Source organism: Eublepharis macularius, chromosome 6 (assembly GCF_028583425.1).
Source record: "Eublepharis macularius isolate TG4126 chromosome 6, MPM_Emac_v1.0, whole genome shotgun sequence".
In the NCBI taxonomy this organism is placed as follows: domain Eukaryota; kingdom Metazoa; phylum Chordata; class Lepidosauria; order Squamata; family Eublepharidae; genus Eublepharis; species Eublepharis macularius.
The window spans coordinates 75,018,882-75,044,448 of NC_072795.1; the positions used below are offsets into that span (position 1 = coordinate 75,018,882).

The 25,567-nt window shown below is 42.2% G+C and overlaps 1 long non-coding RNA gene across 1 annotated transcript; it reads right to left on the reverse strand.

Annotated features, from left to right (window-relative positions):
- Positions 1-17,891: 17,891 nt before the first annotated feature.
- LOC129332635 (uncharacterized) lies at positions 17,892-19,605 on the reverse strand. The gene is made up of 2 exons (XR_008597335.1): positions 19,575-19,605; positions 17,892-18,400 (listed from the first exon to the last, which is right to left on the reverse strand). It is a non-coding gene; the product is annotated as an uncharacterized LOC129332635 (long non-coding RNA).
- Positions 19,606-25,567: the final 5,962 nt, after the last annotated feature.

The following is a 25,567-nucleotide window of genomic DNA, read 5'->3' on the forward strand; positions in this document are numbered from 1 at the left end:
TAATTTAAATGTGCTATTCCTATTGCTCTTTCTATTTACCATTTTGTTTGAGTTTGTTATTAAATTTTATTACAGGCTATTAGCCTTTGTGTGATTGTGAAGTGATGAGCCTGATAAACAGCAGCAAAACAAATAAACAAATTACCATTAGCATGTGGATAATTGAAATGAACACACTTTGCTGATAAGACGTTTGCTCTCTTTGCAGCCTAGTTGAACAATTAAGTAGTGTAATTAATGTGCCTGATGACAAATTAATGAAACATAATCCATTCTCTGTGCATCTGTGCCATAATATAATGCTGAAGTAAGCAACAGTACTAAATTCAATGAGGATACAATTCTACACGATTAGAGTTTTCTATTGGGAAGTGGTTGCAATTTAAGTTCCCCTATATCTGGACACAGTGACATGAAAGAGGTTTATAAAATGATGCTAAGTGGGGAGAAAGTTGTAAGAGAAAACTTTCCTTTCTCCTCTCCCAGAATACTAGAACTTGGGAGCACCCAATGAAATTGATGGGCAGTGAATTTAGGGGGACCAGCAGAAGTACTTCTTCACAAAAAGCACAACTTATGGAATTCAATGTCACAAGATATACTTTTGGTCACTTGCTTAGACAACTTTAAAATTGGATTAGGCAGTATGGATGCTGGTCTGAATACCAGTTGCTGGGAAGGGGGCAAGTGGTAGAGGCTTTGGACTCTGCCCTACATATTGGCCTCCCAGAGCTCCTGGTTGGCAAATACATGGAACAAGACAATGTTGGGCCTGGCCCAACAGAGTTCTTTTTTATGTAACGTGTGCATAATCTAAGGCAGTGCTTGATTTAATTTCAAGCCGTTGGTTCTGGTCCAACCTTCTGGGTCAACAGAAAAAAACTCTGCACCATCCTCTATATGAAAGCCCATCAAGTACTTGAAGATGGTTATCATATCACCTCTTAGACATCTCCTCTCCAGGCTTAACATATCGAGCTCCTTCAACCTTTCCTCATAGAACTTGGTCTGCAAAACTCTCATCATCATCGTTGTCCTTCTCTGGACTCACACTAGCTTGTCTATATCCTTGTTAAATTGTGGTGCCCAACAATTCTCTAGGTGAGAATACTCACCTAGTTGGGCATCACCAATTGTGGTGCCCAACAATACTCCAGGTGAGGTCTAACCAGAGCAGAGTAGAGCGATACCATCACTTTGCATGATCTGGACACTATGCTTATGTTGATACAGCCTAAAATCGCATTTGCCTTTTTAGCTACCACATCACACTACTGACTCATGTTTAGTGTATGGTCTACTAAGACTCCCTAGATCCTTTTTGCACATACTACTGCCAAGACAAGTCACCCCCATCTGTCAGTCCTAGGGTGGCAGTCCCTGGCAGTTAGACTCCCAAGCCCCCTCACAGCAAGCAAGCAGGTGCATTGGTTGAGGAAACTTTATTTAGAGATCTGTTCAGTTCAGGTGTGCACTCATAGGTAGAAGTTGGCAGAAGTGATTATTCAAACAATAGGAGTACTGATTATAGGGGACGTTCTCCTGCCCACTGGCCCGTTTACATTCAGGTGCAAACCCCCCAAAAGTTACATGGGAACAAAGTAGTTTAGTCTAGACAAAGTACAGGGTGGAATCATTCTCTCCTGTGAAAAAGATACATTTCAGTACACAGCTGCAGCTCTGGTCCAAGGCCACTCAGAAGTGAAAGCGTATATTTCTTAGAGATAACAAAGAGGTGACTGGCTCCTCTGGGAATTAGTATTAGCAGTCTAGACACCCTCAGGTGACTTATATAAAATGCATAAGATACAGTATTTAACTTTGGCATTATATCAGTATGAGTTTAAGATGTAGTGTAAGATGCAGAACACAATAACGGCAGGGATGCTGATTGACTGATTGACTGATTGATTGATTGATTAGATTAGATTAGATTTTTAGTCCGCCCGCCCAGCTGAGTGGGCTCAGGGCAGAGCACAACATTTTAATTTACATAAAAACACATAAAGTCAGATAAAACATTACAATAAAATTTAAAACACTACATACAATAAAATCTTCTTCTCAAATGGCAATGGAAGAGTTACTTCATTTCAGACATGGCCCAGATATCTATATCTATCTATATCTATATCTATATCTATATCTATATCTATATCTATATCTATATCTATATCTATATCTATATCTATATCTATATCTATATCTATATCTATATCTATATCTATATCTATATCTATATCTATATCTATATGATGGTGGACAGATCTTTTCAAGTCAAGTCAAGTATCGCTGGCGAGGGCCCAGCCTAGCCTCTGCCATATGCCTGGCGGAACATCTCTGTCTTACAGGCCTAGCGGAAGGATAATAAATCCTGCTGGGCCCTGGTTCCATCAGACAGAGAGTTCCAGCAGGCCGGTGCCAGGACCGAATGCCCTGGCTCTGGTCAAGACCAGGGGAACCTCCCTAGGACCAAGGACCACCAAAAGTTTTTTATGTGTAGAACGAAGTGTCCTCTGGGGTATATATAGGGAGAGGCAGTCCCGCAGATATGCTGGACCCAGTCCACATAGGGCTTTATAGGTCAGCACCAAAACCTCGAACCAGACCTGGTACTCAACTGGTAGCCAATGCAGCTGGTGTAATATAGGTGCTATATGTTCCCCTATTGAGACTCTTGCAATCACCCGCGCAGCTGCATTTTGAACCAGCTATAATCTCTGGATCAAGACCAAGGGAAGCCCAGCGTAGAGCGAGTTACAGTAGTCTAATCTAGAGGTAACTATTGCTTGGATCACTGCTGTTAGGTTGTGGGTTGACAGGTAGGGGACAAGCTGCTGGGCTTGTCTCAGATGGAAAAATGAAGACCAGACAACTGCTGTGATATCTGCCTCCATAGTCAAGGAGGCATCCAAAATCACCCCCAGGCTCCTCACTCTTGCAAGCGTGAGGAGCCTCTCAGTATAAAATGCAAAACACAACAATGGCATACAACACAAGGCAGACTCAGAACACAACAATGGCATACAACACAACAATGGCATGGATGTTGGCATCCATGCTATCCATAATTATGCATTTGATTTTTCCTATCTAAATGCAGAACTTTACCATTTATCCCTGTTGAAATTCATTTTATTGTTTTAGCCCAGTTTTCCAGCCTTTCAAGATCATCTTGTATCTTCCTGACTCTATTTTCTACATATTTGCTACCCCTCCCAATTTAGTATCATCTGCAAATTTAATAAGCATTTCTTCTATTCCTTCATCCAAATAAATTATAAAAATATTGAACAGAACAGGTTCCAGGACCAACCCCTGAGGCTCTCCATTTGTCCCTCTTCTCCAATAGGACAAGGAACCATTAAATAGCACATTTTGGATGTGATCTGTCAAACAATTACAGACCCACCTAACAAGGATCCAAACCACATTTTTCCGACTTGTCAACAAGGATGTTATGTGGAACCTTATCAAAAGCCTTACTGAAATCGAGATAAGCTATGTCTACAGCATTCCCCTGATCCAGCAAGGTAGTAACTTTCTCAAAAAAAGAGATAGGGTTAGTCTGACATGATTTGTTTTTGAGAAACCCATGCTGGCTTTTAGTAATCACCTTTTCTAAATGCTCAGACTGTTTGATGATTTGTTCTAAGACTTTTCCAGGTATAGATGTCAAACAGATGGGTTAGTAGTTACCTGGATCCTCCTTTTCCCCCTTCTTGGAGATGGGGACAACATTTGCCCACCTTCAATCTTCTGGCACCTCACTAGTTCTTCAAGAAGTCTCAAAAATGACGTACAGAAGCTCAGAAATTACATCTGCAAGTTCTTTTAGTACTCTTGGGTGCAATTCATCTGGCCCTGAGGATTTTATTTGAAACTAGGTGTTTATGTACTACTTCTATACCAGTCTTAGGCTGTAACACTCTTCCTCCATCATGTGTTCTGTTATTGCCATATTGAGCCGCATTTCCCTTGAAGGAGAAGACTGAAGAGAAATAGGAATTGACCAGTTCCACCCTCGCTTCATCGCCTGTTACAATTTTACTTTCCTGTCCCTGAAATGGGCCTACCATGTCTTTGCCCTTTTTCTTACTTTGAACATAAGCAAAGAACCCTTTTTTGTTGTTTTTAGCATTTCTTCCTAGCCTAAGCTCATACGAGCTTTAGCTTTTCTAACACTCTCCCTACAAGCATAGGTTATTTGTCTATATTCATCCTTGGTTATAAGGCCCTCCTTCCATTTCCTAAATGAGTCTTTTTTATTTCTCAACTTTTTAGAAAGCTGTTTATGGAGCCACCATGGCTTCTTTAAGCTCCTCCCATTTTTCCTTCTTATATGAATCATTTGTGATTGTGAGTTCAATATTTCACCTTTAAGAAAGGTAAAATTTATGTAATTATTCATTGCTCTCATAGTCCATAGAGCTTTTCAAGTGTCAATAGGTTTTTAAAAGATGGCATAGGACAGAAGAGGGTTCCCTTCATAGAGATTTGGTATTCTTTTAATGATTTTTACCTTTGATCCCCACAAGAGTATTCAGTGATTTGGATTCATTCAGCCTGACATAGCTCATTAATTTTCTACCCTCAATTTTGTAATGATCATATTTCCTATATTATTTTATTTCCTTGATTCCAGCTTCACAGCAGCTACCTTTTGCAAATTGACTTGAACAGTTGTTCTTATTGAAATGAATAAACATTAAGCAAATTACAAGAATCCATTAGCCACATCTGTTTCCAAGTCATTTGAAATGGGTGTGTGTGTGTGTGTGTGTGTGTGTGTGTGCACTGCATGATAATACACTTAAAAACATTTTTGCAATTCAAGAAATAATTCCATTAATTCCTATTATTATTATTATTATGTTGGATAGATCCCTGCCAATGAAGGTAGTGTTTTTCTCGAGCTCAAGGAGCTTTCAGCTGGTGCAATAAGACCTTCTGCTGGTGGCAGGTTTCTACCGTTAGAAGAAATCTTTGCATTAATGAAGTGGATTTATAGGATCCAACTTGTTATACTTTTATATTACATCATACTTTTGAAAGAATAACAAAAATCAGGCCTATGCCATGCAGAATTTACAATATTAAATTCATAATCTGGGAAGCAGTAAAAGGAGAAGAGGGTGAGCCACCAATGTAGTGTAGTGGTTAGGGTGTCAGGCCAAGTCTGCATTCAAATCTTCACACTGCCATGATCCTGTCAGACTATGGAATCCCAGTTATCTAGAGTTCGTCTCCCCGCTTCTGCAAGAAGCACAAAGTTTCTTGATTCCCAAAGGTTTATTGAAAGACAATGCTCAAGATACAGTTATCCATATTCCAAGGACTAGGCAAGTCTTGGCTGAACAAAAGCTTTGTTGAGAATGACACACAAAGTGAAAGTAACAACACTTCAAACACCCATTCCCAGCCTCCCCCCTTAGTCCTGTCTAGAAGGCCTGGGAAGGTGAGGGCATCAAGGTCGGCCAGAACGGAGTGATAAGAATTCTTCGCTCCTATGGATATATGCGGCTTGGGCAACACCTGGGCCTGGAGGGAGAGAACTAAACAACTACAGATTATAACATAAGAACATGGCATAGCTTTGGCTTGAGAACTGACTAGCAAACTGACACTCTGACAGATCCTCACAGTGCGACTTTGACTCAGCCATGCTTTCTCAGCCTAACATAATTCACAGGGTTGTTGTGAGGAAAAAATGAAGGGAGAACCACACACACCACCTTGAGCTCCTTGGAGGAATAAGTGAAGGTAAGGATAAACAATGGAAGAATTGGAATCAAATTCTCTATACTTGTATCAGAACCCCAAAAACAAAGACAGGAGGCAACAATATGTATGGGATAAAGTATGTTTTATTAATTAAATGGCTGATCTGCACCATCTCTCACATTTTAAGAGCAAGGTGCCTCTATAGTAGCACTCTGCCTACTAGCATTTTCAACATCTTCACCCTGGCTTTAGACTTGGCCAGCATTACTGCCAGATGTTTTATCCTAGCCTGTACAGTAACTGTACTGAGAAGTGACAAGTCTGAACTCCCTCCCCTAATGTGCAACTTGAGCAGCTACTTGAGCAGCTAAGGTGTTGGCTGATGTTGCTTATCACCAAAGCTGTCCCCTCTACAACCTGCTCCACTGCATCAGGGAACAATCGGCTGTTTTAGGACCTGTCATTCATGCTTAGATGCCTCGGAGGAGTGCCTACCAATTAGCTCTACCAGTGCTGTAGCAACCCACCCTATTCCTGTCATCCCTAGTCACAGATGTTTGGCATCCCTCCTATGGAAGGTGTCTATGTATTATTTTCGCTTTACAGTGATAAATTGCTGCAGCCTGCAATGATGAAATGGCCTCTAGCACAGTGTATATAATCTGTCTTACCAAGGATTCTGAGGCTTGGATCTCAGCCCAGTGCAACAATAGCACAGGTATCTGTGTAGTCTAATGTCTATATGAGAACCTTATGGGTTTTTATAATCCTGTGATGTGGAGTGTTGCCATTTTCTATCTTTCACATCCTTTTAAATTGGTATATGATGTTCAGGTGTTTTGTTTTATTTCATGGTAGAGTTCCATCCATCAAAGCTGACACAAAGATTCTGAGGAGGAGGATTATGCTGACAGAATCTCATGCCCCTCCTGAGAATTTTTGAACTATCTTTGCTTGACTGCAGGTATGAGTATAATTGACATGTAAAATGTACTATCTATATTTCTTCCTAGAAACTTCTTTTTTGTGGTTATCTAATAAGTAGGCGTTTCATTGTAAGAGACTTTCCCCTCACAAAACACACTTGTAAGGATGCATTTGTTTCCATTTCTGAACATGAGATTATTTCATATGATATTTACTATTAATACAGGATAGTTGTAAAAGCTGGAATTAATTGTAAAGTACACACCCGCGCACACATGCACATGCACACAGAGTGAGCATTTCATGTTTTGCTCTGGCCACACCACAAAATGAGGGGGGGGGGTTATAGCAGCATGACATCAGAAAAAGTAGGGAAGCAAACACTTTTTTTTTGTCTTACCAGTGCAATACCCAATTGGCTCAATGCTATCTACCATTCTGTTGGTCTTTGCTGATGCAATTAGACATGGGCATGAAATTTTTTTTTTAACAAATCAGCAGTTCGTGGTTCGGTGCTGACAATGATCCCGAAGTCGCGAACCACAATGAACATTTTCCGTTGCTGAAACGGTTCATGGTTTGCAGTTCGTGGGTGCCAGAACGGCCCCCATTGCACTTAGAGAGCCCATATTCACAGGGAGTGGGTAGCAGACTTTCCTCCAGCCAGCAGCCAAGTTTGGTCAAGATTGCAAGAGGGATCTTGGAGTTATACCCGCTCCAATTCAAGGCCCCCAGGAAACCCCCACTCAATACAGTTAAAACCACCAGTTGACGTTGGCCCAGTGGATCAGGCACTAATGTGAGCCCTCAGCCAAGGTACCCACTGAGCTTGGCCCCAGGGCCTGGCAGCAGCCCTGGCACCAGAGGGAGGGAGGGACTAGAGCCCTAGCCCACCACTCCCACAGAGCTGAACAGATCAGGCACTAATGTGAGCCCACAGCCTCCTCCCCCTCCCTCTCCTGGGTGTCTTCTCCCAACTTTGCAGCTCCATGGTTGGAAGGAAGACCTGCCGATCAAGGTAAGCTGGGCTTCCATTTGGGTTTCCAGGGTGACAGAAGGAGCGCAGACAGAGTTCAGACATTCCCCTGGCTCCGTTTCCAGAGGAATTGATTGCTGGTGCCTGACTGTCTGGCTTCCTGAACCGCGACCAAATGCACCGAACCAGCCTTCTTCCGAACGCTGGTTCATTTGCCGAGGACAATCACAAACTGCCGGATCGCGATTGCGCAATCACCAATTTCATGGGTTTTTGAAGTTCATAATGCGGTTCGTGCCCATGTCTAGTCACAATGTCTAGCCCCATAATTCACAAAGCATAACAAAAAGTCTCAGTTAACCAAAGGACCTCTGTGTATTGCACAGATAGATAGAAATCTATATGGAGAAAAACCTGATATAACGAAAACAACTTTGTGTTTAATTGCATCAAACAATATAGGATGGATCCATCAGCAGAAGGCATTGATGATAGCAGATCTTCTTCATTTCCCCATATCTGGCCCCCTGCCAAAAAGGGGGGGGCTCTCTGGTTTTGCTGCCTTTATCAATTGGCCATCCTGCCCCACAGATTTATTGATGTTGGAGGGTTGTGCAATATGTATACTGCTGTTTAAATGAATTTTTATACTGATGTTTTTATATTTTTATGCTACCCTATTTGTTTTTACATCTTCTATTTGTAATCTTCTCTGAGCCTGCTTGTGGGGCAAGTGGAATATAAATGTAAATAAATAAATAAATAGAAAACTTGATACCCAGAGTTGCAAGATGCATAGAGAGTAACAGACACCTAGGTCACCCAGGTCAGTTTGCTGCAGTGCAGAGGGAAAAGGAGGCAAAATCTCTCCCTCCTCCCTTGGCTGTCAGCAGAGCTCTGCTGACAGAAGAGGCAATAAAGGCAATTTTGTCCCTTTCCCCTCCTTACTGCTGGTTACTGCCTTCTATAGCTATTAATCCATATGACTTCTACAACTCCAGGACAAACTTTCCTGGGATCAAAAAGGACAGTTGGGAAGAAGGGAAAACTGGAAACATCTGGAGTCTGTATGTAAGTGAACTGATGGATCTGACCCACATATTTTTGAAATGGAGTTTATAAAAGTCTGTGTTGTATACCAGTGCAACAATATGCTTCTGGAGTCAATAGGAGGGACCCCAACATTATGAGTGCAATCTAATTAAATTTTTAGTTGATAGATTTCACCAAAAGTGAAGGGGGAGTCCAGAAAAGGCATTGTGTGCTAGTCTGCAAATTATCAATCCACCCAATACTAACCTGATTGCCTTAAACCACATTGATTTTAGCGGTACTTGCTTCCAACTTAAATATATATAAGAGAACACAGAAAATACAGCTAGATCAAAGGTGCTCTTCTGACTTTAGGAGTTCACCATCAGTATAGAAAGTAGGGCCCTGGGACATTTGTTACTGAGATATTTGAAATTCATTTAATATGAATTTTATTGAGAAATTGTAATTAAATGTGTGTTTTATTTAACTGACAATATGTATACTTTATGTTCTTGTTATAAGGGCCCATAAAAATTCCCATGAAAATGAACTATATTTGAAAGTAGATAATTGGAACTAACAAGACACAATACATAAAAGTATGAGACTGAAATAATAAAAAACCCTGCAATAAACAGAACAATTTTATTGGTTGAGAAAATGTAAACATTTTAATGGGGATATAAAAGGAAGAATAAAATACAGAGGTACAAACATATGCTTAAATACCTTTCCTGCCTGTGCCTCTTTTGTTAACAGAAAAATTGTGATGCATTTTATCTGAGTTGTCTTCAAGATAGTGCTGATTTGTCCATTGAAGTGGATGGGAAATTTTCAAAATACTCAACTCAAGACACAAAAGTCTTTATGCTCATCTCCACATGCACAATGGGCTCTAGATACAGCAGAACTCAATGATGTCTGCTGAACTCGCTCAGGCTTTTACCTAGAGATAATCTGAGCCAAGTAAAATAAATAATTGAATTTACTTCTCATCTTTATTATATTCACAATCATGCAAGGGTAAAGTTTCATGGTTTGAGACTTTAAAAATGCCTGATTCAGAGCTACAAATCAAGGAATCTTCATTACTGTTATTTAAAAAGGACAATGTGTCAAATATATTTAGGTCACAAAATCTGATTGTGTGAATCTCAAAAGAAACATGAAAGATTGTGAAAAAGTGTCTATAGCCTGAGCATGAATATGAATAAACTGAATTTATAAGCAAATTAAAATGTATTTTTAATTTTTAAACACTGAAGGTGCCACAAAATTCCTGTTCTAGTGAGGGAGGGTAGTCTTAGCCCTGAGCCTGCGAAAGCGGGGAGGGCGGAATATAAATATAATAAATTAAATTAAATAGTATTATTAATACTTTAATTTCTATCCTGGACTCTCATTGGGACCCTTAGATTGAATAGTAAGACTTTAATAGTGGTAGGCACATGTTTGGTTGGAGTAGGAGTCCCAAATCAGGCCTCCTCTCTTCTAAACTCATGAGACCAACTAAGAGAAAACTGTTGGCACCAATCATCTGTGAATGATATTCATAGACTTCGGCAAATGAAGAGAAATGTTCAAGGTAAACTGAAACAAATGTATGGAAATGTGACAGCTATCACAACCTATCATTATAGACAGGCTTGGTTCAAATTTAACACAGAACTTTTGTATATTTTAGCAATGATTAGTTTACGAAACTAGGTGTCACTTTGCAGATAGTCACTCAGAGCGGAACTACAAGTGACAAAAGGCACAGGTTGGACACTTGTCAGCTTCCCTCAAGTTTTGATGGGAAATGTAGGCAGCTTGGCGGAATGTTGGACAAGTGACAGTTGAAAAGTCCATTGGACAGCAGTCAGAGAGCCAAGCTGCAAGACTAGGATGCCTACATTTCCCATCAAAACTTGAGGGAAGCTGACAAGTGTCCAACCTGTGCCTTTTGTCACTTGTAGTTCCGCTCTCAGATTCTAGTTTGGCTTGACAAATGGTGGTGTCAGGACATATTTCTTGGCAGCTAATGGAGGTTGTGATTGAATATCGTAATTGACTAGTGTTTCATATATAAGTCCCAAATGATTTAGCTGCAACAGTTGACTAAGGAAAATGACTTTACTGCATTGAATTTAATGACTGAGGATTTACACTGTGAGTAATTTGTTATATTTATGTGCAATATGCTCTTGTGTGTACTAAAATGAATTGTAATTTATACAGCAACATTGATTATTGTCATAATAATATGTTAGAATGGTTATATTGTATGATGATAATTAGACCTTTATGAATGTATCTTATATTTATATCTTGTTTGGAAGTAATAGCTGTCTGAGGTCTGAGTCCCAGCCCCCAGACTTGCCAGGAGGGAGCAGTGGGAGGCAACCGGGAGGCAGCAGACAGCAACCAGGTCCAGAACATGCCCACTCCAGGGGGAAGGGGCGAAAGGCCAAAGCCTCAGAGGGCTGGAGGGAGCAGGGCGAGACCAGCCAGTCCCACCCTCCAGGGGGAAGAGAGGGGGCTAAGCAGGCCAGAGGAAAAGGGCCAAGTCAGGGGGAATAGGGACCCAGCAGCAGCCCAAACAGAGCCCTTACCAGCCAAGGAGGAGAAGGAGCCACTACAGCCCAGAGCCACACCCTGGCCAGAGGACAGTAGCCTGGCTCAGGAGTTGCTAGGAGCCAAGCCCCTCCAGGTGGAGCTGCCCCAGGCATTCTGGGGGAGGAGATGGGTAGCCCTGCCCGGCATCAATGAGCAGGCAGCCCAGAAGCTGGCCAGGGCAATTCCTCGTGAGCAAGGCCAGGGAAGCTCAGCAGCACAGAAGCTGGCTGGGGCAGTTCCTCGCGAGCAAGGCCAGGCATGCTCAGCAGCACAGAAGCTGGCTGGGGCAGCTCCTCGTGAGCAAGGCCGAGGAGACCTCAGGTGGGGATGGCTCACACTCAACCCCACCCTGCCAGCAAGGCAAGGAAGCCTAGAAGAGATTAGTGATAGGAGGGAAACACCCGAGGGAAGGCACAGCTGGGCCCAGTCAGGAGAGGGAACAAGCCTGGAAGGAGGGTGGGGTGGAGAAAGGAAACCCTCTAAAGGGTGGCTGGGAAGAGCTCTGAGGTGGTGGGTGTGAGTAAGGAGTGATGGTGTGAGTGAGAGCAGAGCAGTGCGAGAGTGGAGGCTTGGAGGAGAGTTCTGGGAGGAGGAGATGATGGAGGACACAGGGGGTAAGCAGGCCAGGTTGAGTAGGCCAGCGAGTGGACTGAGAGGGAGTCAGGGTGATGTATACTGCCCCTCCTTCCACAGAGCAGGGTCCTGCAGCATCCCTGGCGCCCCTCTGATGTCAGGGCCGGCCCAGCCAGCGTCCCGCCCAGCGGCGGCAGCAACAAGCCCTGACAATAGCATCCACCATTTTCATTGTGTTTATTGAGATTATTGTGTGTATATATATATATATGTATATACATATATACATATATATATATATAATTCTGGCAAGTTGAAAGAGGCTGGTGAAGAAGCAAGGAACAGCGAAATGGGGTACAACTGAGGCCGGTGCACCTGTTGCCAACCCCCCGCCGGGAGCTTCCCTTCAGGAGTGACTCGGTTTGGGAAAATATCATGGACTGCTCTTAAGTTTCCAAGCAGCCACGACATTTCTTTGCCTGTATAAAAAGGAAAATATAAAAAGGAAAGCAAGTTGTACAACAGAAGAATTTTGGTGGACTGTGATATATGAAATTGACACTGTCTTTTTGAAATATTTGGTTATAGGTCTGTGAAATATAAATGTTGATTAATACACTTTGATTTGTTATATGGTCTCCTTGGATTGTATGTCCTTTCTGGTTTTGTATTATATATTGGAGACTATCCCCTTTGTATATGTTCAGGTGCCAGGACATATTTCTAGGCAGCTGGGGAGTACATGACAGTGAAGCCAGGGAACAATCCAGGATTAAACCAGGATGTCCATGTTCATAATTGTGGTCAGAGAGCCAATTTCAAGCTATGGCTTTTACAGACCCCAATTAACTACAGGTTATCAAGAGGTTCACAAATGGACCATTATAGTATAGGGATGGGCACGGAACAAAAAAACCCCAAACAAACCAGGAGGTTCGTGGTTCATGGATTTCACAAACCGCGGAACTGGACCAATTATGAACCAGTTCATGATTGGTGGTTTGTGGGGTTTAAATGCCCCTTTCCGGCCTTAACAGCAGCAGGTAAAGGGGCATTTAACAGTTTAAATGGCCCTTTCCTGCCTTGTAAGTGGTTGGTCCTTTCAAAGAATCAGCTGGCAGGGGGGGATCCCCCCTCACCACCTGTCAGCTGATACTTTAAAGGGACCTGCTGGTGGCAGGGCCCTTTAAACTGCCCAAACCCCAGCCCCATCTACCCCCAGTCCCCAATCCCAAGCCCCAGCCCCACACATACCTTCCCCTGTGGCGCAGCATCCTTCCTCTCCTCCAGGGAGGGGCAGGAAGGCCATTTTTGGCCTCTTCTGCCACCCTAGGGGCCTGCAGGGTGGTGGAAGAGGCCAAAAACAGCCTCCCTGCCCCTCAAGTGGCTTCCACGGCAGCCATTTGAGGGGCAGGGAGGCCGAAAACAGCCTTCTAGCCTCTCAAATGGCCACTGCGGCCCCCAGGGTGCAGAAGAGGCCAAAAACGGCCTTCCCACCCCTCCTGGGAAATGTCCATTTAAACTATCCCTGTAAATACGACCCAACAAACCAGTATACAGTTCGTGGAAGTTCCATGAAAAGGAGCTTCCATGTACCCTGATTCACAAACCCCGAACTGGCCTGGTTCGTGGGGTTTTTGGGGTCATATTTAGGTCCGTGCCCATCTCTATTATAGTAAGCAGTTATGTTAATTAAACTAGGTTTTACTTTACAGTCTGAACTGAGCCATAATCTGACCAGGCCCACTAACTTGTGAAAAGAGAGACAGACACTCTGAACCATAAGTAAAGCCTGAGTTGTAACTTACTAGAAATTTACTGGAAAACATGTAGTTTATAATTAGAACACATTTAGCAGGTAAATGTGAACCAGTGGTGTAAGCAAGGATTTTTGGTTCAGTAACCTGAGCAAAACAAGAATTATGTGCTTCAGATTTGTGTAGCACCCCCATCCCAATTTACTATTGAGAAAAAGCTGAACCAATACTTTCAAGAGACAAGTGGTATCCTAGAATTAAATTCAAAATGATAATTCATTGTTTTCAGAAGGAATGTTAACCTATTACTAGTTCCTAGGAAACACAAGAGAGACAAAGCAAGTATGATATTGACACAATTTCTTTAATGAAAACTTTGGTATTTAATTACAAAAGTTTACACTCCAATAACAACCTTTTTTCTTACACTCAGCAATGGTGTTAATTAAGTACAGCCAATCAGGTCTTTGATGGTTTGAGTTTAGTTGAGAGATCTAGAATCTGAGCGTTATGAAGTTACTGAACAAAAAAGCATTCAAAAGATTCTTTGATAAGAGAAAGAACTCCTGAAATTCTGGAGCTCATTTAAAATAATTCTTCACAATATATAGTGAATTATTAAACTAATATTTTATTTCTCTGCAAAAATAAAATAGGAAACAATATCAATGGGCTGGATCCAATAGTTCCATTTTGCTAACTGAGGAATCTTACATTGGTGGACGACTCCTTCCTCTGAATGAAGGAATCCTTCCTCAACAGGTTGGTACCTTTCTCCAGCACAAGGAGTCATTTTTTCGGGGACCACAGTTCTCTTTGTCAGATGCAACTGGCAGGGAGAGCTGTGGTTACCGAAGGCTTATACTACATAGGAATTGGATACCTTCACTGCTACAAACTGACTGCACACCAAAAGGAAATGTTTACATTTCCAAGCAAAGGAATGTTTTGATTGCCTCTATGCTAATTGCATTCTGCCTTCTTGTGATCTATGCTCCCCTCCTTCCCTCTCTTTCCCCCTCCTCTTCTGTATCTGCCCAGTTTTGATCAGGCATCTGACGAAGAGAACTTGATTCTCGAAAGCTTATGCTATAATAAAATTGGTTAGTCTTAAAGGTGCTACTGGACTCTTTTTGATTTTTTTTAATGAAAGACTGCACAATGGAAGAAAAGCATAGGGTTCACCTCAAACAGATTCAAACAGATTTTCTGGTCACATACATTCAAATCTTAAGATATTCACTTTCAAATAAGACCCAGTAATTTTAATAGTAAATACCTCTAAATGAATGAACCACAAATCACAATCTAGTGTCAGTCTTGGAACAACTGAGTTAATTCAGCAGTGACACTTTTTAGGATTCATTGACAGAACAGCAGGAAGTCTCAGCTTGAGCAAGAATTAATTTCTTCTTTTTTGTTAACAGTTCACTGAGTTTTACACATTTCAAACTAACTTTACACTTGGCATTGATTCTGGGTATAGTAGATGAAGGAAGTTTCATTTGATAGTCTGCTGTGCAAATACAAATATTTCATTTATATCAGAAGCTCATATTTGGGTCCCTCAAATTTGTTTTTGAAACTGCAAAACAAATTTGTGGTTTGGTAAAACAGTTTTCACCCATAAAATCCCTGAAGCAGGTGTGATTCTAGAATAATCAATCCGGTTGAGTAACAGGAGTGACAAAGACCCTTGCTGGGGCAGCATAGTGTTTTGTGTTTGCCTACAGCCCACGTTCAGGTAGCTATTGAGGGTGGTGGTGGCTGGTCTCAGCTCTGCTGGCTAGGAAGTTTTATCCTTCCAGCTAATTTCCCTGTCTACTGTTTGCTGCACTGAACATTTGGGAAGAGAAGGGAAGAAGAAATGTTATTAAAAAATTGAAACAATGTGTAGGCTTAACTTTTTAAAAACTAAGACAATAGTCTATCATAAATATGTGAAAAATATTTTGGGACTGTGCCCAATACTCTTTGCTAACTACTGGAGTCATCTCTGCTCCAAATAAATGATATGAGATGCATAGGGTTAATCTAGACAGTTACAGATATTTGCAGGAAAAAGGAAATTAGTACCATCACATAACAATGGGTCCTAAACCAGAACCTTCCTATCAATGCACTGAAAAGCAACACCTATTTTTCTGGTGGAGTTATTTACTTATTTCATGAAGAATGGTTATTGTATATTCAAGAAGCTACAGACTAACTGTGACCTTAATCTTAAATCTCTTTACTCATGATGACATGACTAGCATGGGAGACTATTTGTTCATTGCCATCTTATTGTATACAGAAGCTGATTTGTTCATCTTTGTTTACAAACATCTTTCAGACACAAGTCAATGTGGTGTATTAATTCAATCCTCAGGCCTCAAAAACTAATGTATGATTTAGAAGACCAATTTGAAACAGCTAGCATTCAGAAGCTCTTGAGAGTACTAGTCACTGAAATGGAATACAGAAAATTGTATCAAAGTGGTATAAATGATCTAATATCCTTCTGTTGAAAATGCCAGAACTAAATACTAGAGAGACTCCAGGATATGAGACAAGGAGCTCTGTAGTTTAATCATTATACATTATATAATGGAGATCTTTCATTGATATTGTGTCAAAAGAATGGAATCCTTTGATCTTAGAGATATTTCACACTCGGTGTTTACCGCGCTGTCAAGTAGAAGTCACGCCGATGGAGGCGGCTGCGGATTTCCCCCCTGTCCTTTCACACTTGTACTAATCCCCGAATCAGCCTCCCGAGATTTTTTTCACATTACCAGAGATACCCCGTCTTAGCCGCGGAATTTCCGGGCTCTCAATTAAAAAACAAAACTATCCAAAAAAGCACGCATGCGTGGAAACGTTTCGCCGGGGTTTTTTTTTTTTGTTTTTTTAAATACCGCGCCTGCGGCGTCAGCAGGCAAGCTAGAGAGAAGGGTTTGAGTTTTCTCTTCCTACGCTTTATTCTGTTTTCCCAGCCATAGCCGCTGTCTTCTTAGGCGCGCCGTTCTTTAGCTTAGTGCCCCTCTTGCCAAAGAGAGCTCATTAACCCCACCTTTAATACAGAGGTGGAATCTAGCTGAGAGGAGTCCCCCGTGCATGGTTGCTCGTTTAATTTGGGTCACGGGTGGGATTCATACGTGAGTTGCAGGCGCCCAATAAAAGTGTGTGAGTGCATGCTGAACACAGACATCACAGTACAGCGACCAAGGTTTAAATATGATCCTGGTTACTTATTCAGAGGACCTTGAAAAGTGTGTCTGCGGATCATCCCCGTAATGCTCCTGGTGAGCTGGGTTCATCAAACAGGCCATTCATTCAACTCCTGTTGGATGCTTTTGGGGAGAATGTCCCAGCAATAACGCATTTATACCCCGTGTGGTGGAACGTCTCATATTTGTTCCCTCCCACCTAGAAGTTATACTTTCAACCACCTTCTCCTGCCCACTCTGCCCAGAAAGGGGGAGGGGGGGTGGCTAATGACCAAGTCATCTGTCAGTTCTTACTACCAGTGGACATGGAACGTCAGCTGACAAACGGCACAGATGGGACCAAGGTTGTTGATCCTCATGTTACAATGTGAAATGCAGCAGACTGTGCGTTCTGCCACACGACAGACAGCTTAAAAGTCCACTTGACAGCATTGAGGCAGAGACGCTTCAAGACTTGCTTTCCCACTTCCTGCATCGAAGCAGCATGTCATATGACCATTGGTTCCATCTGTGCCTTTTGTCACTTGTGGGTCCTCTTTTTGTTTCTGCTATGTGACTTGATCCACAACATGAAAGATGCTATTGCATCTAGTGTGATCAGGGGAACAGGCTTCTTTTGACCGTGTGGATAAATTCAAGATGAGGATGCCAGGGGAGGTGACGTGTGGGTCTGTCAACTTATGGTTCTAGAGTCTGCTGCAAGCTGCGGCTTCTCCCTGGATTTCTGTCATGCAGTAACAGTATGTCAATAGATTTTCACCTTTACAACTGTTCCATGTTTGCTTGCTCCACTGGACTGATAGTTCAGGAAACAACATAAACCTATGTTATGAATGACTCTGTGGGGCATCTTTTTCAATTTTTCCCCAAGATAGGGACCGGTGGGGTGGTTGCCTAACTGCTGCAATTAACTAACATCTTGAGGTGTTCTCATGTTTACCCATCACAGACACATACGGCCTTGTCAACTATTGAAACCGAGCCATGATAGATGTTAAGTGTCAAGCATAATAAATAGATTGCTCGTGAACTGCGGGGACACCTCTGAAAAATTCTCAGTCCATAACAACGTTTAACACACACAATGTCTTATTTTTTAACATTGAAAACAGATTTATTTATCAGAAACAAATAACACAGACTTCCCAACACCAAGGAACAAAAATCTTGTCACTGATTCAAAATTCCAATTTTGCATGACATTAGAACCACACAGTGATTAGAAAAAAATGAAAATAAGATCTTGCTTTTGCTGTTCATGAGAAATTATTATCCACATTGCAAACAACTTCAACATGATTCATAAAGCACTGGAAATAATTGACATGTGAGAGTTGTCAATTGTAATCTTTCCTTCCATTACGTTATTTTTAAACATACATTTTTTTTCTTTCTGAAACAAACTAAAATATTGCTTAAACATTCTTCAAGCTGACATAACACTGGCTAATTCTTCTTGTCATCTCCTGATTGCTCTGATCCTGAGCTACGATGACCTCGCTCAAGTGCAGAAACCTTTTTCTTTAGAGAACTCAGTTCTTTGTGAAGGCTTCTATTGTTTCTCTCCAATCGGCATATTCTTTCATGGTATCTTCCCACTGTTGAGAAACAGCAAAAAAATTTATTTCTTCATGAAGAGATGGGTTTCGACATTGCGAGAACTTTGCGGTTATCAAAACTACACCAGTGACAAACAATTTTTTTTAATCCTTGTGGAAAACTTGAAGGCCATTCCTGGCATTTTTCAAGGTTTGAAAATATCCACAAAACAATCACCAGGTACGGTTGGTGGTGCTGAGATGGCTCCAGAAAACAAAATCAAACAGAGTCCAGTTGTACCCTTGATACTGACCCATTTAATTTAAGCTTAAGGTGTCGTTATGAGTTGCGCTCTTTGTACGTTGCATAGTGGGTCAAAAGATAATGGTTAGGTGCATAAAAGGAGTGGACACTGCGGGGTAGATGCTTACATTTCCATCTGATATGCCAATGCAACCATATTCTTATGATATTGAGATCATTTTGCCCATGATAAGGTACATGGAAGCCAAGCTATAACTACATGTTTGCAAATTGCAAAAGAGTATGGCCTCACCTCCCAGACCAACTGAAACTAATGCAGCAAAATCTGTGGAGAAACATAGCTCTCACCACTGGACGCATCTGACGGAGAGATGTGTGTTCCACGAAAGCCGATATTTTGGCTTTTGGTGTTCACAGTTCTCTTTGTCAAACTTTATCTGGTGGGGAGAGCCCTGGTTATCAAAGGAATCCGCAACATTGGAAGTGGTTGTTCTCGGAGGTGCCGGAGGAGTCTCTTTTATTCTGCAACCGCAGACTAACGTGGCCACTCCTATGACCCATTACAGGGATGGACTGATCTGCATACCACGGGGAAGATGTTTGCATCCACATATTGGAAGGAGTTGTTTGAATCCACCCTGCACCCACCACGCGTTCAAAACCTATGAAAAATGTATCCTTTGTGCCTACTTGCATCTGCCAAATAGTCTAGTGATTCATGAAATGTGCTTCAATTACATCGGTTATGTCAATAGTTTTGAACGGACACTATTTGATTATGTGACCACAGACTAGAACTGATGACTTATCTGGATCTATGAATCCACATATCAATGACTCGGTGAATGTTTCCCTACTGACTTCCATACGTGATGTGGGATTGGTACTGTCGCGCCTGATCTGAGCCGCGTGATCAGAAACACCACACCAAACTCTGCCTCAAGTTTTCCTTGGAATAGTCATACTTACTTCTTGATAGACATAGAGATTGTATTCCCTGCATACTATGATAGATCTCGCCAATATCAGCGGATTGGTCTTTATTTGGCATCATGTCACGCAAACCTCCCGCTGAAGTATCACCTGCAAAATTAAAGTCAGTCAATATTTTAGGCAGATATTGAAGTGTCACCCAGCAAAATAAATCAGCGAAAAATGTAACTCCACTCAAATGTGGCATAGCTAAAACGTGCCTGGGGAAAATGAGAGAACTGGAGTTCCCTCTGCATCCTCGGTTCTGCCTTCCTCAACGGCGTTTCTGTCCTCATCCTCAGCATCAGAAGAAGTTGTTTCCTCAATTATGTGAAGTTTGTGCTCAGCGCTCATGGCATACTTTCTCACTGCGGCACCACTGTGTGTTGCTAAAGAAGCTAGAAAGAGAAAAGGTTTTGTTAGAAATTTCCAGAGGAATCCCACATCTGAAGGTTGTGCAAGTGTTGGCAAGGCTGTAGTTTGAGCCTATGCTTGACATCTTTAGAGCCGCAGTGTGTTTTGTTCAAGGAATGAACTGATCTCCTCATCACCACATGTTGGGCATTGTTTACATTCACGATGATGAAGGATGGAAGATAAGTCACCACTTTGGGTTATGAAGACTTTGGACTGCTGATACAGAGACAATTTTTTCTGCCGGAGAAACCGCGCAGAAGATAACAGCCTTAGGCACAGGAAAAAACAAAGGAAACAAGATAATGGGAACACTGCTAAACACCCTTGAAAAATAAAGGCTGAAATTGTTTTCTAGTGATGAGAGCTATATCAAGAGATCGTGTTCACTTCACGTACCACTCAAGAAACGTTGACAAGGTGTTAGTTGTACTCCACTCACCTTCAAAGGAGTCATCATGGAGAACAAATATGTTTTGTTTTAGCTGAGAGTGGATCTGGTTACCTTGATGGTATTTTGCCCAGGCAATAGTGCTTTGATTGGCAAAATAATGGCCATTCATTCCTGCAGAATCTCATGCAATCCCACAATTTTCAGAGCAGCTCTTGATGGCACGTGTGAACCACACAAAAAATTACCTGAGGTACTCGGTTGTGGAGATACATCTCCGGGCATTATGGTTTCAGGAGCAGTCATGTCATCAGTTGCTTCTTCGTGACTACTGCCGGAAGATATAACGATTACGGTTTCTTCAGTTTCTAGGCAATGAGATCCACTGTCATCTGTTCTTTCTCTCTCTGAAGCTAGTGATTTAATACAGCAGAATTCCAATTAATGATCTTGTTATTGGTACATGGAATACACCACTCACTTCTCAAAGTACTTGGACAAGAAAGCAAATTTTTAAAATTGCACCATTTTCTGATCTGATGACGGATCAAAAAACAAATTAAAAATGGTGGCTTTGTTTGGAGTTCATGACTTCCTAAGAATCCTGTCGATGGTTTTTGAATTAGTTTGCCATGGGTGAACTCTAGTAAGCTAACAATCACATAAAAAGTTAAACTTACCTTGAGGAAATGCTGCTGTATTGATCTTTGCTGGGTCTTCAGTTGTCACTCCAAGAGGTGCATAGGCTTGCGCATCAGATTCTGCTGCACTTGATGATTCCACTGCAACAGTTTCTGAATTCTCATCATCCTCAGATGAAGTTTCTTCAATCTTGACTGCTCTTTCACAGATAATCTCTGAAATGAAAAATCATTTGAACAATGGTAAAAAACGGAATGATCGCCCTGATAATGTTTCCCTTTACTTACTTTGCTTTTTATGATCCAGGCATTCAGTTAAGGGGATCAAACAGGATGCATAGCATAAAAGTGGTGACCGGGGGAATTGCATATTAACATGAAAGATGCTTTTGAGGAGATGGTATTTCTCTAAGAACACTCTATGGCTTTCCAATCGTGACAAATAATTCGAAGATTAAAATTAGAGCGTGACAAACAGAAGGTTGACTTCAAAAAACACCCATTTGTTAATGAGGAATGAAGTCTCTTTGAGAACATGCCACTAAAAAGGTGTCATTAAACATGGGGGACTTGCATGGTCCGCCATGGAATGGGGGGGGGGTTCAAAAAACTCACCATCATGAGGTCTTTCTTGACATCGAGGCCTCCCTGCCGCCTTCCAGATTAGCATCATCGCGTTGTGCACCCTAATTCTACGACTGCTTCTAGGAATGCATTGCAGTGCCTCCATTGATGAAATGAAATCGGACTTCAGTTTTTGGAATTTGCTTCGACACTGGTTGGCCGTTCGATGAAATCCGCGACTGCGTAGCACTCTTGAAAGAAATCGATAGATGCCGCGGTTGCTTGATTGCGTGCTGGCCATTAACCGAGATGCATGCCCACTCCTCCGAACAACCCTCAGAAGAAGAGATACCTCCTCCACTTCCCAGACATTTCCATGACGCCGGGAAATCATTTTGCACCAAGTGAACTGCGCCACACACAAATTCCAAAAAGTTCTCTCAAGAGTGATTGGTCTCCCATTTCATCCGCCCGCCCCCTCAACGATTTTAGCCAATCGTCTTAGTGCCCGCCAAAAACATGGAATGTTCTCAAGTAAAAATTTATTTTGGTGGACAGATCAAGTGGAGGCTTATGATAATTTCTCAGAAGCGTGTGGACTTGTGACTGTGACATTGAAGTGTAATTTTGTTTAATTCGTGGTGAACACAGATAAACCATTTTAAAAAAAAATCTAGGACAAGATTTCCTACCCTACCGCACCGTTTTTTACTCTTTCGTGGATGGATGAACGTGAAACTCGATTTCTTTTCCATCACGTGACTAGTAAAGGGGAAAGAAATTGTGGGAACCGAACAAGACAGTGGTGCGTGTGCGAATTGACAGGGCAAAGAATCACACAACGCTTTAGACTGACTGCATTCCTTGTGCTTGAAAAAAACGGGACCGAGTACTTTTTTTTTAATAAAACAAAGCGCTACTTCACAAAACATACATACCGCTATTTTTTTTTCTGATAGGTGTTTCAGAGTCAGGAAAACTGGACTGGGGAGGGGGTCAACACATCAATCCACTGTAATCCGCCCCTCTTAATTTTGCTCCATCACATGTGTAGTCATCGCGACATTTGAGTGGAAGAACTGGTCAATCTGCTCCTGCAAGTCTACTCTATGCTCTTTGCCCTAAAAGACACAAGCACAACTATCCCTAGCAAATGTCCTTCCTCCCCTCTAGGAAGTCATGATTTTTCTCCCGCCAAAAATGTGGCCACGATGATAGGCTGGCCAACTTGGGCGGGAGTTTTCCTTGGAACTGTGCGTTCTCCACTCTTGTGAACACATTTCTCTCACGGCATACTTTGGAATTGCGGAGGATTTTTTGAGCCCGATTTTATTCTGCTGAATTATGTCTGCGGTCCGAGCATTGGCACTGGCCTTGCTTCACATCATCTTTATCTATATTCAGCGATCGATCGATGCCTGCAACAGTTACTGGATGCGAGTGGTTAGAAGAAGGAGAATGCTTAGGAAATCACTTGCACTGAGGTGCATACCTCCGCCTTTATGGAGAACAAGGAGAACAGCAATGAACAGAGCACGTTTTCTCGCTGTAGCCGGAATCAGAGTCCCCCGTCGCTACTGGATTTATCCCCGTAGCAGGGACTGGTGGGACAATTTCGTCACTGCCATATGGGATGACCAGCTGTGGATTGAAAATTTTCGTATGACCAGGGAGACTTTCAATGAATTGGTTCATTCCATAGGGCACCGTCTTTCCCGTCAGCGCACCAGACTTCGCAATCCAATCTCTGTGGAGATGAGAGTCGCCATAGCACTTTGGTATCTTGCCAACTGTTCGACTTACCGTCAATGCATGAACCAATTCGGAGTGGGTATTTCAACAGTGGCAGGAATCGTCTTGGAGGTCTGCTTGGCGATAGAATTGGAGCTACTCAGTAGAGTCGTGTGCCTTGGACCTGATGTGGCGAGGGTGAGTACGCACTCATCTCCCAGAGTAACAGTCTCCATTCAAACTGTACTGGTCAAAGATTACAATTTGAAGCACAAAAAACTATGTTGCTGACATGTAGGCAATGAGCTGCACCTTTAAACCAATTTTATCGTGCCATGAGCTTTCGAGAGTCGCGGTTCCCTTTTTTCTTGTGCGTTTGAACAAGCGAACTGTGATTCTCAAAAGCTTGAGCTACAGTAAAATTTGCAAGTGCTGAGGGTTCTACTGTACTCTTTTTTATTTCACTAGTACAGACTATGGCTAACTCCTCTGGATTCTGGAGATGTGAGACTGCCTCAGCGCTGTAGTGAGGAGATTATGAATATAGGCGGTGGGAGAAAGAGGGGATTCTCTCTAACAGCAATCTTGTTTTTTTCTCTTTCATTGCAGATTATGTCTGGATTTCAGAAACTTGGCTTTCCTCATTGCATTGGTGCAGTTGATGGCACCCATGTTGCCATTTGCAAATTTAAAGGCCGTGGACGGGAGTACATCAACCGCAAGAAATTCAATTCCATTCTCATCCAGGGCACGGTGGACCATACTGGAAGATTCATTGATGCAGAGGTTGGCTGGAGTGGGCGGAACCATGACGCCTTTGTTTTTGTGAATTCTGCAATTTGTACGGCAATGGATGCGGGGGTGTTTGTGCCAGGCAACCCCAGTCTTACAATAGAGGGTGTAACCGTGCCACCACTCATCATATCTGATGCAGCCTACCCCATGAGAAGGTGGCTGATGAAGCCCTTCAATAGGCCCCACACTCCCGCAGAAGCATACTTTGACCGCTGCCTCACCAGAGCTAGGACCATAGTGGAAAGATGTTTCGGACGTTTGAAGGGGCGCTGGAGGTGTTTGAGGTCACAGCTTATGGTTGCGGAGGAGAATGTGACCTGCATAGCTACCGCGTGTGTGGTGCTACATAACATTTGTGAATTGAAAGGTCATGGCATTCCAGAGGATGATTCTCCCGTGAGGCCTGTGGAGGTGGATGAGGAATCTCTTGAACTCCCTGTGGGAGACAGAAGGCACCGGGAGGAGGGGAAGTTGGTGCGCGATGCCCTTGCACGCCACATGTTTCGAAACAGAGAAATCTAACAATATAAAAAGCTCTTCAGTCTGATTGTGAAAAAATCTGTGGTTGAACTAAGAAACGATTGTTGCATGTTCAGAGGTTGGACTCACGGTTTCAAAAAATGTTTCTTGTTGGTTTTGCCTTGATTGGATGTGTCATGCATTCAGTTGCAAGTGCTGGATTCCTATGAAACATGGTTTGTTAGAAAGCTTTGTTTAGAGATTCAATGATGATCTAATGAGTGAATTCTCATTGTTCCATTCCTGTTTTGAAATAAATTTTTATAACATCATGGTAAGAAATGTTCTGTTCGGTGGGCATCAAGTGAGCAGGAGGGGTTTCCACAAAGAGGGAAAGTGAAAAAAAGGGTTCATCATTGCACAGCCCAGGGGTGCCAAGATGGTCAGCACACTGTTGAATGCTAGCTTATCCGTGTGAAACAGCATCAGATCCACAAACACCCTCCCCCAACGTCACACTTCCACAGTGTTCCCTGCGATGGGAACCACCTACAGAACAAAGGAAAAATGACAACCACACACCAAAGTACTCTATTATAAAAAAACCATTCTCTCCTTCAAACTAAAATTGAGAAGGACAGTGTGAGACATAACACAGGCAGTACATAACACAACTAACCATACTGTGCAGAATTAAACCAAACTCTATCACGGGAAATAAAAAAAATTATTTCTTTAAGGTCTTTCAGGTTCCCATTTGGTGGGCACAACAGGACACGAAAGCAGCCTACAACACCAAATAACACAAATAGCATGCACAAATTCTGCCAGCAATTATGATCGGGGGATTATTGTGTGTGAATTACGTAGTGTTATCTCTCTGGTTGAGGGAATGCTGTCACGGCCTTAGGTCTGCACCCACCGGTTTTTATATTCAAACAAGTGACATAAAAAATCCTTTCTTATAGCAATTGTGTTTTGGGTTGTTCTGTAAG